This window comes from Solea solea, chromosome 7, assembly GCF_958295425.1.
Source record: "Solea solea chromosome 7, fSolSol10.1, whole genome shotgun sequence".
In the NCBI taxonomy this organism is placed as follows: domain Eukaryota; kingdom Metazoa; phylum Chordata; class Actinopteri; order Pleuronectiformes; family Soleidae; genus Solea; species Solea solea.
Window position 1 is genome coordinate 7,490,123 of NC_081140.1, and position 19,227 is coordinate 7,509,349.

General features: G+C 42.0%; 1 protein-coding gene across 7 annotated transcripts in view; it reads left to right on the top strand.

Moving 5' to 3' along the window:
• Positions 1–11,998: 11,998 nt before the first annotated feature.
• Positions 11,999–19,227, top strand: part of fat3a (FAT atypical cadherin 3a) — a 159,797-nt gene continuing 152,568 nt past the window's right edge. For 3 of the 7 annotated variants that reach the window (XM_058634777.1, XM_058634781.1, XM_058634785.1), the window contains exons 1-2: positions 12,000–12,417; positions 18,053–18,159. The gene's annotated coding sequence lies outside the window, so the exon portion shown is untranslated. Of the gene's footprint in view, positions 12,418–18,052; positions 18,160–19,227 lie in introns of all 7 variants that reach the window. The other 4 variants (XM_058634782.1, XM_058634783.1, XM_058634784.1 and 1 more) reach the window with 3 other exon arrangements.

Genomic DNA, 19,227 nt, shown 5'->3' on the forward strand with positions numbered 1-19,227 from the left:
TGGGCAAGACGCTTAACCCCATGTTGCACATGTGAATCAAACCATTTATGTTGTCTTTGCTGCCTCTGGGCCAGGTGGTCATTGTAAATGAGAACTGGTTCCCAATTGACCTACCTGCTTAAAGTTTAAATAAATATCTATTATATGTATATGTATATATATATATATATATATATATATATATATATATATATATATATATATATATATATTATAATATATAATATATATTGTGATTTATTCCATTACAGCCTGCACAAAAATTCCAAAGCACCCCTCCTGTAACTGTGCATGTACAAACATGAGATAGTATTTAAACCACTTGTGGCACTTTTGGTATAATGAGGGTGATTATAACCACTTCCTGCTTTTAAATGTTGTTTGGTTTAGTCACAAAAAGCACCTTAGAGTTAGAACAATTAAGAAATCCTGTTTTTATCAATCAAACTAAAACTGGAATGTCCTCACAACACCATGGAAATCTGCAACACAGGGAGTCTCTTTGGTCTCGGAAGGGTCTTGAACTCTCGTCGACTGCTTGGCCAGTATGTGTCACCCTCTGAATGTGATCTGAGTGAACAGGTCTCAGATGGTTACTGTGGCCCGTACCTGAAAAGCATTTCTCTGGTGTGCTGCTCGGTCTTTATTCATTGGGAATGGCAGAACAAACTGTTCAGTCACTGAAAATATACTACACGCGGGGTTGAAAATAAGTGATTCAATACTGTTACCATTTAGATGGCACCAAAGCTGCCTGCCGACACACACACACACACACACACACTGGTTTGCAGGGCTATTCTTCTTCGGCACAGCCTTGACTTTCATTCATTGGGACAGCCCAAACAAAGTGCTATCTCTAACCTTAACCATAACAAGTTAATGCCTGACCTCAACCCAACCTGTCTCACGAGGACTACTGGCCCTGACAAGGTCAGTGTTTTTGCCAGAAAAGATCCGAAAGTGATAATAAATTCAAGTACACAAACAAGCACACACACACACTATTTGTGCCCAGACACCTGTGTGGCGGCGGGTTCTAAATCTGAAGTGCTGGAGGGAAAAACAGGCTGCTGCGAACATCAGCAGGGCTGCCTGACATCAAGCCCTGCAGGTTTGCAGCAGGCAGTCTTTGTTTGCCAAAACATCCCAAGTTCATAAGTGACAGACAAAATAAGTTGTGATATTTCATGATGTTGGGTTTTGCTGCGGCGCGGACAGCAAACAAGCTACACGCCTTCAGTGGATTGTGGCAGGCAGCTCTACTTCCTATAAACAAAAACAATGCCTTCGGGGGTGCATTTGATTTATTGCTCTTGTCGGCCTACTTTGGATTTTTCTTACCGCCACACCATACACTTCACTTGATATCATTAATAGTCAAAGACAGAGACGTGGTACCTGCTGCTTTTGAGGGATTTGACTGAATTCGAGATTTAAAACAAAACAATTGTGATTATGAATATATGATGATTTAATAATTTAATGGTGATTTAACTGGTGATTAGCACTCTTGCCTTTGCAGCAAGAAGACCCGGGTTCAAGACCCGGTCGGAACAAGGGCCTCTGGGTTGTTCTCCTGCTTCCTCCCACAGTCTTCAGTAAAAACATGCACATTAGGGGGATTAGGCAAATTGGACACTCGGTCACAAATTGACCATAGGTGTGGTTATTTGTCTCTATGTGGCCCTACGATCTACTTGCGAACCGTCCAGAGTGTACCCCGCCTATCGCCCTATGTTAGCACCCCCCGCAGAGGATAAAGCATTAGAAAATGGATGGATGGATGATTGCCGACTGAAAATGGTGCCACACGGTTGGTTAGCACTCTTGCCTTTGCAGCAACAAGACTTGGGGTAGCAACACAGTCGGAACAAGGGTCTTTCTACAAGGAGTTTCCAAATTCTCACCATGTGTGCGCGGGTTCTCTCCAGGTTCTCCTGCTTCCTCCCACAGTCTACAGTAAAAACATGCACATTTAGGCAAATTGGACACTCGGTCACAAATTGACCATAGGTGTGAGAGTGGGTGGTAATTGTCTCTATGTGGACTGGCAACCTCTCGCCCTACGTCGTCTAGGATTGGCACAGCGACCCTCATGTGGAGGATAAAGCGGCAGAAGATGAATGAAACTAAGGACTGACTCACATGTGCCGAAACCTGTATTTACCTCAAATATCCACCACCCAATCTTTAAACCCTTCATTCAACGTGATTACAGGTCTCCTTTTCACATTAATAGAAAAGTGGCAGTCGCTCTGTTGAAGACAGAGGTGGAATCAATGTATTCATGACTAAATGGGATTTGGAACATAAACAATTCATACGGGAAAATTATCGAATCAAGTACAGCAGAGGTGCTCACTGTGGATTTGATTAGTGTGAAAGAGTGGTGCGTCGCTCCGGCCATCAGAGAGTTTGTTTCATTACATGCAGCAATTGGTTTGACTACAGCTCACACATAGAAATGCCTTCAGAGACACAGAGTGCACAGAGCTGAGGGGGTCAATTGAACGGTGACCCCTGAGCTCACTATTTATGTGCTGAATGGTCTCCACAGCAACACGGGTCTCTGAGTTTCACAGCACAAGTAAGAGTAAAGAAAAATATGAACAGATTACTGAAGAGGTAAAGCAGACGGTGTTAACGAGTCGCATTCATGTGAACTGACTGAATAAAAGAAGTGAGAATGTATTGAATGTGTAACTTCATTTATTCCAACGGCATCAGTGATGTGTAGCAAGTCCTCTTTGACCAGACCTGGATGTGAATAATCTGACCTGGACACCATGTTTGTGTTGGCGCAGGGCCAGTGCTTTATTAGAGGAAAGGATTAGGCCAAAGAGCGCAACTGTGAGCCAATGATTTGAGTGAGGACTGCAGTGTTTAACGTGAATTCGCCCTCTTTTGACATGCGTCACAGAGAGGAAGTGACTTACAAACCACTATTTAGGTATAAATCTATAAAGTACATAAAGTAGAAGGGTGAGCCTCACTCTCTAGGATTATATTGTGTATTTCTGTAAACATGCGAGACCTCGTTAAACAAAATGACGTCACTTATTTACGCGTCCACAGATGTGTATATTAACGGTGTTTGTGGCAGCTTGGGCTGAAATGAGGAAATTAGCATGATGACAACTATTTCCTGGTGATGAATGTAGTTTACGAAAGCCTTTTATATTGTTAGCACATGGTCTCATTGCATGCTCTTCTTAATTGTTTACATTATTATTCATTCTATTAGAGTTTTACCATGTTAATTTATGTATTATATGACTTTTAATTGCCTGGTTTTATTATTTCAACCATTTCAACCAACTTCTCCATAAGAAAAACAAACAAACAAAAAAAAAACACACACAATGTATCACACGGTTAAAAGGAAAACTAGATTAGATTATTGTAACGGTGTCTTTAAAGGGTCATAACAAAAAAATCAATCCGCTGCAGCTGGTCCAGACTGTTGCTGCCAGAGTCTTGACTAATACCAGGAAACTTGACCACATCACACATCACAAAATCTTATACACTTGGTCTACAAAGCACTGAATGATCTTGGACCAAAATACATCCTAGACTTATTAGTTCCCTATGAAGCATCCAGAGCTTTAGGATCATCAGGAACAGGTTTGCTGTGTGTTTCCCAGGCGCAGAACCAAACAAAGGGAAGCAGCATTCAGTTTTTCTGCTCCTCACCTGTATAACAAACCTCCTGAAGACCTGAGGTCTGCTCAGACTGTCAGGCCTGAAAACCTTATTATTTAATGCATTTACCTTTTTCTTAAATTCTTCAATAATCATCTCAGTTATCAATTAATTCTTGTCTTTTGAATGCACGTTGTGTTGGCAAATATATCTCTCTTGATTTTAATGACAATTTTGATTTTAATGTTGATTTTAAATGCCTTGCTTTTATTTTGATTGTCATTTTCAAATCTAATTGCTCAATTCATACCTGTGTCACTTCAGTATGTGGTTCTCGATAAGATACGGTGTATATCCAATATGTGGCCATACGACATGAACGGTAATGGTCAAATTGTTGTCTTCCACCGGTTCTGGCAGTCTCTCTCCTGTTGTTGTTGTTGTTGATGACACTTGCGTTAGAATGTGAACCAACAAATCTGATCTGTAATGGAATACATTTGAATTGGATTTGAACAATGTGGCCGGTCATCTGAACATAGCCATATGTAGGGGTGGGCGTGGCTGGCAGTCCGCCGCAGGAGGAAGTCCAGGAATGGAAAATTTGGCTTATGCAAGCACTTGCAGGTGAGCTGATTGTCACAGCTGCTGCTTGTTTGTAATCATGTCCTTCCTTCATATGCAGCATTGACTGAAGCCAAAAAGTACATGGAACATGCGAGACATAGAAGCCAATGCTCATTTATTTGGGTGTTGTTTGTGTATGCAGCAGTGTATTAGAGATTCTTCATTTCTGAGGGGCAATTAGCTGTCTGAATCATGGTGAGAGAACTCAGTGTGACAAATCAAACACTTTTCTGTACACTTTTGGTCATGGAGAGTTCATTTTGTCAGTGGTTTTTCCAAAGGCCATGGAGGACTACTGTGGATATCTGCTCCCGCCAGTTCTTGTGCTCAGCCAAGATTGGTCTGTAGTCTGTGTTTAAACCCTGACTCTTCCCTGCAGTTTCCACCTGATGACACAAAGGTTATGACATCAGCGTGCATTGTTCTGATATTACCTGTTCATCTGTTTACTCTAACACGCCGTGTTCCTGCGCTTTAGGTTAGTCAGCCAGCTGTGTCCGGAGTCCAGTAACCGTTTGGAACCTGCCAGTCATATCTCATCTCGGGTCTCCAGCCCACCACCTCTGACAAACCTATCATTCATCAGTTTTGACTTTTAAAGAGCCATAGAACTTCTCAAATGTCTTTGTTTGTAACAGAAAATTGAAGTTTGTGTCATTTTGTTACAAGAATGTCAACTGGAAAGAAATGTTTTTCGGCTTAAGCGGACACCGTCTACTGCTGCCTCATTTGGTGAGTTTGTGTCACTGAGGTCACTGTAAAATTGCTATTTTAAGAGTGAAAGACGACCCATATCAGTGGAACAACCTACTGTACAACACCACTTACAATACAAACTCATTATGACTATATATTCCACTTTATGGTCTAACCTCAATGTTAATAATAATAATAAAAAAACAAAGGAATAATAATCAAGCCACCTTTACCCCAGAAGCACATTATCATACAGAATAAAGCAGTGGAAATTGAGGACAGGACAAAAACTGTTCCTCTTTCCGGATGGGCCCAGTCAAAATGTATACATTCATTTATACCAACAGGACCAATTAATCATGTGCGGCAAAGCCTCTTTGACCAGATCTGGATGTGTATAATCTGGCCTGGACACCGTGTTTGTGTTGGCTTAGGGCTAGTGCTTTATTTGAGCGAGGGATTAGGCCAAATAACTCAAATTTGAGCAAATGATTTGAACTAAGTCTGCAGTGTTTAATGTGAATTTCCCCTCCTTTGACATAGCTTAGCGTTGCGGAATGTCCGTGACTTGTAAGTCTTCACCTCAATCAACCCATTCTCTTGAATTATACATGTGGCAATATGTCAAATTGCTATTTTAAGACTGAAAGTGGACCCAGATCAGTGACAACACATTATATTCCACTTTGTGGCGTAACCTCAATGTTCGAGGAAACCAAAGACATCATAATTAAGCCACCCTCACCCCAGCAGCACATCCTTATCAGTAAAGCAGCAGGACAAAAACTGTTTCTACCATCAGACAAAATATCCACTTAAGCAGCAAACAAAGGCTCTCGGCCATTTAAAAACGCACACGCACGCCTCCTCTTCCTCTTCTATCATTCTACCGTACCGTCCCTGCTGTTTCAACACGTTATCTGTGTCCAAGCGAAATAAAAATGTGTAAAAATGCTGCTACTTCTTCCACCTACTATTACAGAACTATCAGCCAGTAACATGCATCACAGCCACAATAGCACAGTTTCACAGACACTCAGCCACCACATAAACCTTCTGCCCTCTGGGAGAAGAGACAGAGCGCTGAGGTGTGGGCAGGCTCGCTTTGGAGAAAAGCCCCCATCCCAGCAGCTATATCTGCTTTAAACAATAAAGCCATGATGAATGTTATGTTGTCACTGCTGTGAGTTAAATGTGTGCTGTTTACACACTCGCTGTTTACTAGTCTGCTTCTTGTGTGTGTGTGTGAGTGTGTGTGTTTGTGCTGTGAAAAGGAACCACCCCCTGGGGACAATTAAATCTACATCTAAATAGAAGTGTCATGATGAACTGCACAAGAGTTCTCGTCCAGAGCTGACTTTTTCCCACTCTAACTTAAAGGGAACTTCTGTCTGAGCCTTTTTTTGTTGTTGCTTATTTTAACTAAAAAAAGGGTCAGAAAAATGTCCCGTGAGTAAGAGCTTATGCTTTTAGAACTTTTAACTTTTATCTGGCAGTTATTAAAATAATCTATTAATAACTTAAAATTAAGAAAAACCAAAAGGTTTCTTTTTAAACAAAACAACAATGTAGTGAAATTTGAACAGTATACAACATATTTAAAATAACACTTGTTTGAATATTTGTCTCACTGTCTAAAAACTGGCCAAAAAATGGAAACTATGCAAAGACACTGATTCGCGATAGATAGATAGATAGATAGATAGATAGATAGATAGATAGATAGATAGATACAGATCACACACATGTAAACAGAGACACACACACAGAGGCAAGGACATAAACACAGAAAGAGTCTAGATAAATAAAGGGCATAGAAGATAGATTTGGAATGACTGACATTAAATAAAGACGAAACTTGAGGAACAGCCTCAGTCTGGTTCAGATATAAAAATAACCTTAATGTAGATCATCAGATGGTGGAGATATTCAGGTCAGGGAGGGAGGGACAGTTCGGTGACAGAACTCATCAGTGGAGAAATTCACTGAATTGAAAAGATCCACAGTGAAATACTGAAAGAGAGAGAGAGAGAGAGAGAGAGAGACAGAGAGACATCTGGGTACTTGTCAGTCTGAGAGAGGGAGGGAGAGAGAGAGAGACATGTAGTTTTTTTTGCAGCACTCTCCAGTTGCTGTGGCTTCACTGAGCGTACAACCAGCTATGTCAAACGAGACAAGGAAATGCAAGGCTTTCTGCACCATTTACTGAAAATAATGATAGTGGAGACGAAAATATGATTCAAAGGTCACTTCATTTTGCCCTGTTGTTATCCAGCAGCTCTATTTAAAGATCAGATCACTGACTGAGCTCTACATAAATCCTCATTGGGAGATGTTGGCAGGGGGAATGGTCATATAACAGAGTGTGTGCTGTGCTTTTGTTGTTGAGAGGGAAGATGAGAGGCTGGGTCTTTTAACTGAATTGGAGTCCTCCACTACAGTAAATTCAAGCTCAGAGTCATGAAGCGCTGTCTGATCAGGCAGCAAGGTCTGCAGGGATGGCAACATCTGTCCTCAGCCACCCAATTTTTTACATGCTCATGCTTGAAAAGCCCCAAATCAACTTTATAAGTATGCCTCTATTAGATCTATAATCTTGGTATTTATGCAGAAGTGTGAGCATCAGTGTAGACAAAATATGCATACTTTCAGAATGCACAGCCCCTATAAATCATGCAGTAGGAGCCAAACACCTGTAGCAATCCAAAGCACAGCAACTGAATATTATCTGGGACAATATTATGCTAAAGGGAAGCAGAGCAAAATTACGGTTACAGGGGACGGTGACGTGAAATGTGGTTGGTGGTGGTGCTTACGTGATGAGATGAACCCAGTTTGAGACAAAATATTGTCATAGTTTTCCATAATTCCTTTCCTTGCCTTTTAAAACCAAGTCTAGCTGTAAATTCTTAACATTAACCTCAAAGCACATTCACATTCATATGCACATCTGTAAGAAGGCAGTGTCTTTTCAGTTCACAAACATGAGCTCACACGTCTCTGTGGTTTGTACAAATAGATAATGGCAGCTCATGGATACTGAGTTGTCGAACCCCAGCATTGTGTATGTGCATTTTGTAAAAACCTGCACATCAGTGTAAAAAGTAGGGCTGTCAAAGGATGAATTTCTTCTTTATTGTGATTAATGCAATTAATTAAAAGTTCAAAAATATTTTTTCACACGTTTATCACCCGTGCACCAGTTTTTACTTCCATTTTAACAATGTAAAGCAACTAAAATGAATGTAAGAGAAGATACTTTAGATTTATATGATTATAACTTAATGTTAATGCAACAATTAGTGTGCATGTTGCAGGAGTTCCACCACGCTGCGTATGAGCCACAGTGTTAACATTTGCAAAGAGTCCAAAGCGATTCAAGCAGAGCGATTTTGTGACGCAGAGAAACGGCGACAATTATTTTTGCCGTCTCTCAGCAGCTGCAGCTTTATTTATCTATTCATTTCATTTCCTGACTAAGCAGTTGTTTTCGCAGTCTTTTGTGTGAACAGCATGGTGTGCGAGACACTTCATGTGAGTCATGCCATTTGAATAAAAAAAAAACGACACCAGGTCAGCTCTTAATTAATAGCAATTGTCCCGATCACAAGTATTGAGAGACAACTGTGGCACATCCACAATTCAGAGGGTCGGTGGTTTTAATTCCCTGTCTTTCCAGTCACGACTGTGAGGGTTTGTGTTATTGTGAGGGTGAAATATAAAGCACTTGGTTGGTAATTGCACAAATATGCACAACAAAGTGCATGCACAGCCAAACTAAATAATGAGGGATTTATAAAATGTGAGATTAATATCAGTTGTCTGTCTTGCTGCAGCGACACTGACTGTGTAAAGATATAAAAAACATTTGTACATGAGATGTTGTCCTCAACGAACGGTGAATTATCAGCGGCGGCCACGATGAAGCCAGAGCACTGATGCATCCCGTGAACATGGCAGTGCCCAGACCGGAGATCCTCCTCAAACACTAAAAGTGATGAGTTTCTGTTATCATGCAGAACAGCAGCTGCAGTCAGCCAGGGCTCCTGTGACAATATGCATCTTTTAAATCAGCCTGTCTCCATTATCTGTATATATATATTTATATAAAAAAAACTGTGCAGAGATACAATGAATTAAGGAAAAAATACATACTCACAGAGTGAGCAGAGAAACAATACCTCTGCAGATATGTCTCCTATCTTCCTGCAAATCAAGCAATATAATAGCAATCCACCGCGATGGCTTTTAAGGGAAATGGTAAAAGGAAATGTTATGCATAAAACGCTTGCAAATAATGCATCCTTTTTTTGCCACCGTTAAAGTAAGAAATGTTGGACATGAACCATGTGCGTGTGTGTGTGTGTGTGTGTGTGTGCGCTTAGAATGTAAAAACCAAGCTGTAAAATTCTGAAGGCTGGACTGCAGCCCCGTGGGATTTATTCACTCCCACAGAACAAATGTATTGGACTCAATGGTGAAGCTTAAACAAAGACAAGCAGGTTTCATGGTCATCCCTGAAAAAGACTGTGAAGGTGTAGACAATTATAGGCTGTCTTTCACTACCTTACTCTACTGTATGTGAAGACAATATTGGATTAGGCAGGTCTGATGATAGGTTGATTTAGATATGGGTGATTGTGGTTGGTTTTCTGTCTGATTTGCATGTTTGAATGATAAAATGGTTGAAACGGAACAAAAATCAAATATAAACCTAAATGACAATGGAATTTCTGTGGTACATGGATATATGACAGTCTGATAAGGGATTTCAGGAGTGGATGCTTTCTTATATCCCGGTTTCTCCTCTTCTTCTCAGAAGCATCTCCTCCCTTCTCTCAACAGAAAAAAGGGAACTGAGACGGAATCATTTCCAGGTAATCCAAGGAGTGGGATGATCTGAAATAAGACAAAATTACAAAAACTCAGCTTCTATGGAAATAACTGAACATCTAAGTGATTGAATGAAACCCTGCATTTAGTTGTGTTTGTTTTGTCAGTTTTATGTAGTTCTTCTTTTGACTTATTTGTTCTGTTTCCCGCCTCTGTGATATCTGTCCCACCCTGATGTTTTTCACCTGTGTTCAATTATCCCTGCCTCTCTCGTGTATTTAGTCTCTGTGCTCTCCCGTCTCTTTGTTGCTTTATCTATTTAGTTCAGTGGGTTTGTGTTTGTGAGCCCGTTCCTGTGTTTGTTCCTTATGTTTTCCAGTTAATGTATTTAGCAGTCCCCCCCCCCCCACACACACACACATTCCTTGTTTGATTTAGTTTTTTGTCTATTTTTCACTTTTTTTTAATTTTTATTCCTTTTGGTTTGTTTTCACCTGCTTGTTCGTGTGATTAATTAAAGACTCATTTATTTTGCACCACACCCTGCAATCGGGTCTCGATCACCCTGGTGCAGAACATGATGATGCCGATACAGACTCATGACAGTCAGGTGAGTGCACGTTTGTTTGTCTGCAGACTTTCCCTGTGGGGATGTAACAGCCTGATGGTCTAAGATACGGATGGAAGTCAAGCCCTACATTTACTGGTCAATAGTTTGCCATAATTAAGCACAGTTGAGCCTATTATTTATTTAGACATATCACAGATTAAGTTTCCTGCTCCAGTCAATAACAATTAGGTTGTAATGGACAAACTGCCTTCAGGTTAAAGTGCTAAATCACCTTCCAGTACACTTAATTTGGTCTTTTTACTTTTTCAATTACAGGTTGAAACATCAGCTCATGGTCTCTCTGTTCTGTTCCAGTTCACATGGGGAATCACACCGACGACAGCTTCCCCTATCACATTAGACAAAAATGTCCACACTAGCTGTTCACTTGGGATATGCATGCTGGTTCCCTGCAAACATAACAAGCAGAAACATGAAGGGATTATTAGTTTCCACATATTTTGGCAGCCGGCTTCACTCACCTTTTTGGCACACTGTTTTATCAGAGGTCATCAACAGTGAATGGAGCCACTCTGTTAGTTGGCAGTGAATACTCCTGGGGTTGTTTCTCACACATTACCATTATTAAATCTCCCAAGTTTCTTTTTTGGTATTTGCCGGCGCTTGGCATTTGTTGATGTTGCATCACTGCCCCTTTAACCTTTATCTTTTCTTCAGCTGGAACTCAAATGATGCCACTTGTTTACAGTTCAGCAGCGTTTCAATGGCACAGAGGTCACTCTTTAAACCTTTAAAAATGTGTGTTTTTTACACGAATAAACTGCATACAGAATCATTCAACCACACAAAAACATGAACTATCACTTGAGTGGGAAGTAAACAGTAACAGGATTATGCCAACCAGTGAGATTTGACATCATTTACCTCATTAACGGTACACTTTTTGGTATTAACATGGTTTGTATAAGCGTTTGCACCTTTTTGGTAACGCAGACATACTCTTTGTTCCTTTTTGATGCTTTAATGTAAGTAAGAAGTTACTTTATAATAGCAGTCATCATGTATCATGCTGTTTCTGTGTGGCTGCTGATTTTGACTGAAAGTCATTCATAAACACAAAACGATATTCAGTGCTGTGCCACATTTAGGTTCTTTTATTGCCAGCCTGTCGGGGCTGAACTATTAATCGTTTTCAGATTGTAATTGCAGTTTGAAACAGCACAGTTAGCAAATTGCAAAGACTGTAATTCTTTTATTCCTTCTTCTTTTTTTGATTGATCTGTCTTCTGTGCATATTAAAAACTAACTCGTAAATGGGGAAACAAATCCTATCTTTAATTTCTCATCCTCGCAATAAAACACAGATGACTTAATGACGTTGGTGGTGTTTTGTGCACACTCATTTTTACTTTACAGTGAATATTAAACTGAATCTTGACTTCAAAAAACGATGCGTTGCTAATGAAATCACAAAAATCACAATTACATATTTTCCCCAAATGGTTGAGCCTTATAGCCTGTACTTTAGCCTTTCAATTATATGGTCAAATAAAACATTTTTTATATATAAAAAAGTTTATATTCATATTATTTTATTTATTTATTATTATTTTTTTATTAGATTTGATGTGATATGTAGGTGTTTTCCACATGTGTTAGTGCATCAACCACTCATCCCATGGCTCTGCGAATAACTGCAGGTTATATTTGTTTAATATCAATTAAAGTGATGAATGAACATTTTAATTACATTAGCATGGCCCGTTACACAAATGCGGGGCGAGAAATCCAATCTGTGCGGTCTCCGGCAGGCTGCGCTGTGCCCGCGCACTGCTTGCGCGCGACCCTGTCCCGTCGTGAGCGCGCAGCACCTCTAGCAGCAGCAGCACCAGTAGCAGCAACAGCAGCAGCAGCAGTAGCAGCAGTGTAGTAGCAGCACAGCGGACGGTCAGTGAACAGTTGAGTGTCGGAGCGGCTCTACAGCTGTGGATGGTACCGAGCAGGACGCACTCCTTCACCGGGATATTCAGCAGCATGGCCGGGTGAGTCCTCAGCTGAGACGCGGGGTGGGTGGGAGATGGTGATGGTGGTGGCAAAGTTAAGAAGAGGTGTGCGGGGGGGAAAACGTGCGGGTGCGACGCGGGTTTCCACAATCGGTGATGGTGGTTCTCGTTTTTCTTTCTTTCTTTCTTTTTCTTCAATGGGACAAGGTGTGTGACCTGAGGCTGGAGCAGCTGCTTTGATTTAAACCGGTTTCTGCATCTGTGGAGGACGAGAGTGTGTGTGGAGGGAAAACGCTTGTGTGTGTGTGTGTGTGTGTGTGTACTGCGGGGCTCCAGCCTCAGATGCATGGGACACAAACACGCACGCACACACAGAGACATGATAGTCCGGTCCTGCTGCAGCCATCCGGACCTGATGGTGTGTAGTTATCATTGCTTCCCCCTTGTCTTTCAGCCTGCGTGATTCAAACACAATGTGGTGATCTGAAGTCAAATGTGAATGAATCGAAGCGCTTTTTGCTGCATGTAAGCCCTAATACTAATGAATCCTGCACCGAGGCAGGTGCATATCTGTTATCGATCAGGCGTCAGAAGCTCCAACTTCACAATCTGTCAGGAGAGAAATAATAAAAAAAAAGCCCAGTAAATCCAGGCCGTGCACCCGCGCCTTTACATCAACTACCTGCAGCCTATTATACAGTCAGTGCTGCTGTGTGAGGCACATCCAGCAGCTGCACTGCAATGCAAGTCAAAAGAAGGAATAGTAATGAGTGTGCATGAGCTGGAAGCCCGGGGACACGAGGAAATGCTTGGATTCTTTTTTTGTCCAGTGAAGGAAACATGATGGCAGCAGAGGTGCATGTGCACACACACACACACACACACACATACATACACACGAGAGCGAGAGAGCTGCTTAACATGCACACTTGTTTTCACTGAATGCCCACGGGACACTTCAGACCAGCTCCAGTTGTTGCTTCTGTGTGTGTCTGCATGTGCAGCCGGTATTGTGTTACCTTGACAGAACCCTCTCTGCCATAAACACTGACCTTGTCAGAACCGTTGTTCCCCTTGGGGGCCAAAGCCTGGTCCTAGTGAGACACAACCTCAATTTTGAGGCACTGGTTAACTGGTTCTAGTTAATGTAAGCCAGGGGTCTTGAACTCAAATTACCTGGGGGCCACTGAGCGTCAGTCAGGGGCCAGTCAAGTGAAAAAAAAATCCTAATTCTTACAAAAAAGAGCTTCCATCATGATATCACAATAACGATATCCATCCCTGACCATATTTCTGCTTGGTTTTCAAAATAAAAGTGTTTGTTTTGCAATGGCATGATAAATATTTCACAATATTAACATATTTATGATGCAGCATGAATATATTCATTAAAAAAAACATACCCAAATTACTCATTATACCTTGATATCGAGTGGCGGGCTGCATGGAATTAATTGGCAGGGCTGCATGTGGCTCACAGGCTGCAGGTTTGAGACCTCTGATGTAAGGGATGGGGCTTTATTTTGAAGGAATTGGTGTCTGGAGAGACACACCTTTATTGCTGTTCAATGAATGTTGGTTTAACTGAAGCAGTTCTGTGTGTAAGGCTAAACAATGAATTTGTTTTCACATCAACATTTCAATTTTGGACAAAATTGTTCTATTGCATCAGAACACAGTCATTGCAGTCGCCTTATATATATCAGCAATATCCCAATCAGACATTTTAACCAAATTGCACAGTGATATTTGTGCACCATCTCTTATTATTATTATTAATATTAAACTGTTAGGTTTGATAAAATGGAGGAAAAAAAAAGGTAAAAAGCAAAAATGGCATGAAGGATATATCGACCATATACCAGCTGCTCTGATTGAAAAACCCATATTGGTTGACCTCTACTTTTGTCAGGCTGTCCTTATTGAATGGACGTCAATGCAGTGTCCTGACTAGAATGGCTGTGCCAGCCTGAGTGTGTGAGTGAAGGTTAGCAGCAGTCAGTGGAGGGTGGAGCTACACAAACTGTCATTTTATAGGGAGGTTTCTGTAAAAAGCATCAGGACGGAGGAGACCGTGATTTCACATGAGACTGATGGGCACATCTGGTCTGTGGTCTGTCTGTGTCTACCTGTTTACCACATGCACACCTGCTTGTGCGTGTGTGGAGGGTGTGTGTGTCAATGCTTCCTCTCACCTTTCAGCAGGCAGGCAGCCAAGCAGCCACACACAGCTGTCTGTTCACTTGCTGTGCCGGCCTGCGTGTTCCATCTCCTCCTCCTCCTCCTCGCCTCTTTTTCTAACACCGCCTTCTCTCCGTCCTCCTCCTCACCTTTCTTTCCCCCGCACCTCCTTCCTCACACCCATCCCCTTCACCTGTTTCACACAGGCTCATTGGAGCTAAGCCAGTACACTGCCGTGTTAATGTGATTTACTGTGACCAGCAGCATTGGCTCTTCCTGCTGCTGTTAGTTGTAGCTACAGTGACGATAATGTTAGACCTGCAGTCAGTTGTTATTGGAGAGACACCAAAGAAATCTCATTTGCAGAGTAACAACTGTGTTTTCCTCGAAGCTTGTCCTCTAAATGAACGCACCTCCCAAACTCTTTCCGATTTAATGTCAGACTATTGGATTTGAAAATGAACTTAGAGCATTTCACTTGTGAGAACACATCATTTTGTTGTTTAGGATTTGAATAGCTTCATTGGAGAGTTGGGACAAGGACAAAAACACCAAAGTGAATGTTTAACAACCATTTAAATGTCGTGTGTTGTGCTGTTTGTTTTAGATTGTTATTGCAATTTGGAAACGCGCTGTTGTTCGCCGCTAATCTCAGAAACCATCGGCTCTGTGGGCTTTTTTTCGGAGCTTCCAGGGAAGAAAGCGGATATCTGAGCCAAGACTTTTGTTTTCCGTTCCGCTTACTGTTTACGGTCCAAAGAGTAACGTGAGATGCAAGAATGTAGACGCATTTGAGAGACATTCTTTTTGTGTTTCCACAACTGGCACGTTTTGATCTCTATAAACAGCTATCTGCATAACGAGTGCAGATCGATTAAAAAGCCGATAGTCGATGCATTTCCGTCCGTCTGTTCTGCCCCTTGTGTTCCCGGTCTCCCACACAGACTGTTTACCTGCGGGCAGCCAAAGTTGGCTCAAACGTGAGCTAGAAACAGAAACCGGGGGACTTACGGCCCTGATTCTGCCTCAAGATTCTGCAAAAAAAAGCAGTTTTATAGAGATAAGTTCAGCCTAATAACCTGAATCTCTTCTTGTATGGAGTGCCTACATGTCCGGTCTTGGAGTGAACCATTTAGGACTGATATGGGAAAGGTTACCAAGATGGAGGTTTTTCCTGTCAGTGCTTCTCCGCTGACATTGCACAAATGTAGGATTAGCATCTCTAACGAGCAAAAAGCTTCTGATTTATTAATGAGCTTTACAGGAGTTGTTTTTGTTGGATCATTTCTCCTCCCCTTAATGGAACTAAGCTTACCCTTCCTTTGCAATGCTGGGGGTGGGGGGAGGCGGCTAAATCGGTAAAACAGGTTGTCTTTTACCCAGAAGGTCAATAGTTCGATCACCAGCTACTCTAATCTGAACCCTAGATTGCTCCTGGCTTGTGTGTGAATGATGGAAAATAAAAGTGTGTAGAGGCTCACGGATGAAACAGTTGTGAGAAGCATCATGTAAATGCAGTGCATTAGCCATTAAAAACACACTAGACCTGCAACAATGAATCAACTAATAATCCCATTTTTTGATAATCAGTTAATCAGTGTTTTTTTTTTGTAAAATAAGATTTTGCTAAATTAGATTTCTTTTTTTATGATTCCATTGGCCCTCTTTAACAGTACACTGTTTTTAATTTAAGTTTTGGTTGAAACATTTGAGGACACTGGTTGATATTTTCCATTTCATTTTGACATTGCTCTGACATTTTATGGACCAAACGTTGAATTGTTTAATCAAGGAAATAATCGACTGAAATTGACAGACTGATTTTTACAAGAATCTGTAGTTGCAGCCCCACAACAAACACAGATTACCTCTAATCTGGCAGGAAATCCTATCTACCAAAATGTTGGACTTGTTTGCTTGTTACTGGTTCTTCTCTAATATCACAGCTACTTATTCCACCCGAGGCTTTTACAATGTTGTTTTCATGGCTGCATCATTTTGACAAACACGTCGATGCCTGTGGGGGCTTTAACTCACATTTCCACATGTAACTAATCTACTGATATGTGGCTGCAATACGCGAGAATCCACTGTTGGACCTGGGGCTGAAGCGACTCTGTTGTTGCATCTCCTCGCCTGTGTGTGTGTGTGTGTGTGTGTGTGTGTGTGTGTGGTAGAGGTTACCGTGGTACAGTGAGGCTTCGCCTTCCTGCCGGTGCACGGAGCTGTATCTGAATTCCGACTGCATCACTGCAGATAAAGTGTGCATGAGATTTTGCAGAGGAGCTGCTCCTGCCTGCAGAGGCTGACCTCCTGAGCACAGTGACCTCCACATGGAGAAGGGAAAAAAAAAGGGTGGGTGAGTGGGGGGGCGGGGGTGGAGGGAGGCCCTCCCTCTGTTCGTTTTTGTTCTCCTTCTCCCTGAGTGCCTTGCTCCACAGGCTGCCTGCTTGGAAATGGCATCACTGCAACCCCTCCTCGTCCTCCTCCACCCTCCCCCTCACTTTTCCTTCATCTCTGGGTTCCCGAGGGCTTTGTGAACGTCTGTTCGTGCCAAATGCCAGCACTCTGCAGCCCCCCTATCCTCCTTCACTCTGTGTGTGTACGAGAGAAAGACAGAGAGGGAGAGAGTTGGGGGATTTCTTTGGTACCCCTTCTTCTTTTTGGCTTTGGGGGGGGGGGGGGGGGGTGCTTGTGTGCTTGTGCTACGTCCTCACAGATTGTGATTCATTTGTGTGTGTGTGTGAGACCGGGTCTGCTATTGTTTGTAGCCGCTGCTGGAATGCTTTTGAATGGGGCTGGTGGCAGTGTTGTCTATCTTTGTCATTTCCAATTGTGTACAGTCCATGTTTTGCTGTCTTGTGTGCGACTGGTTGCTCTCGCCGTGACCCCGTCCCCGTCCCTCTGCTCGCTGCTCTGAACACGCTGTCGACATGTGGCCTCAGTCGACAGCGTGTTGCATGAAGACAGATAAAAATCTACATTTTGCTTTTCTTTGTTGGAGAATTGCACCGTGCTGTGTCACTTCACATCGTTAAATGATGGTGAATCTTCAGCGTTAAATCATTTTCTTGATTTCCCGTGTTGTGATATTTGAGTGTGGATGTGGTTTTCAGGGTTCAGGATGTTTATACCTCTACAATTGATATTAACATCATCAATTAATGTGCTGATTAAGTAAGGAAGAATAAGAAAGATACCTTATGTTGGAGACTAAATGAGAAAAGAAAAATGTTCAGTCTACATAGCTGACAAAAACACATTTATAATCATTATAATACATGCAGTGCATAGTAAATGTAAATGTTCTAATACAACCAAACTATTAGACTGGTTATAAAATCCAAGTCAGCCCTTTTCTTCAGTCCTGTTTGTGCACATACTAATCAGAGCTGATGCACGGTGGCAGATGTTGTGAACTCAGCTTGCACAAGACTTTTAATGTGACTTCTCATTTTCTATCACTTCATTTTCACTTTCATGTTTGCTACAGGTTCAGCTGTTTGCCAACCCCAAGTGTGAACAGATAACGGCGTGAGCGACACACAAATCCATCTCCCACAGCACTGACTGAGAAGTCATGTCACCGCACACTGTCGGGTGAGTCCATGAGCTCCACACTTCATGTGCTGGGTCGTCCCCGTTCACTCGCGACATACCGTCATGTCTCACCATCCCCTCGTAGGAAAGTCTAGCAACTCAGCTGTCATTTTGGTTAACATCTCTGGGCAGCTGTTTCAAGCGTTAGAGAGCAGACGCTTATCTGAATGAATGGGGGAGAGAGCCACAACTCCACTGTTAATGGTAGCTTGCACATAAAATAAACTTATATGGAATCATCAGTCAAATTTGATTAAAAAAAACTTAAAAAGATCAGTGACTTTGCCCCAAATAAGATGTATAATTGCCTTGTTTCCAGAGGCTACTCTTTTACTATGCTTGCACAAGGTTGCACCACATCAATCTCTTTAGCTGTGTTTCCACCGAGTTGTTAAGATCAGTACGGTACATATTCTTTTGCATTCTTATATGGAATAGTACCAAAATAACTCAGTTTTGCGGTCTCCTTCCCTTGGGCTACCAGAATAATGGTATGGTGGAGCTAGACCCACGACAGTCAGTCGATTGGGCGACAGAAAAGTGTCACTCCCTTGGGACCGATGCTTCTTCAGTGTCCACTGTCTATTCTCATAGGAAGTTTGACGTCTCGTTGTGACAAAGAGCCACAAACGGAGCAGGAAAATCACAAGCTACAGGATGTCCTCTATTGTGTACAAGTCATGCTATTGATCTTGCTGCCTTCAGTTCTGTCTATGGCTCCTCCCACCTCAGCACTTAAACAGATATATTTATTTAATCCCGGGTTTTAGCTTGATTTCCTAATCTGTGGTTTAGTTCCAAGTCCATCGTTCATCCTGTGAACCTCGTCTGTGCACTTGCACTGCAGCAACATGGCTGCTAGATGGTTTTCAAGCAGATGATTGGTTAGTGTCATCGTCATAGTCCAACATTATTTCAATTACACTGCGTTCACACACACACATGGTGTCACTACTGTTGCTTGGCGGCTGTTGCATGTTAGCAGATCAGTGCATGTCATGTGGCCAATGATGTAGTAACATTCCTAAAGTGATAGTGATGTGATGTGATCGTCGTCCGACAAAAAGC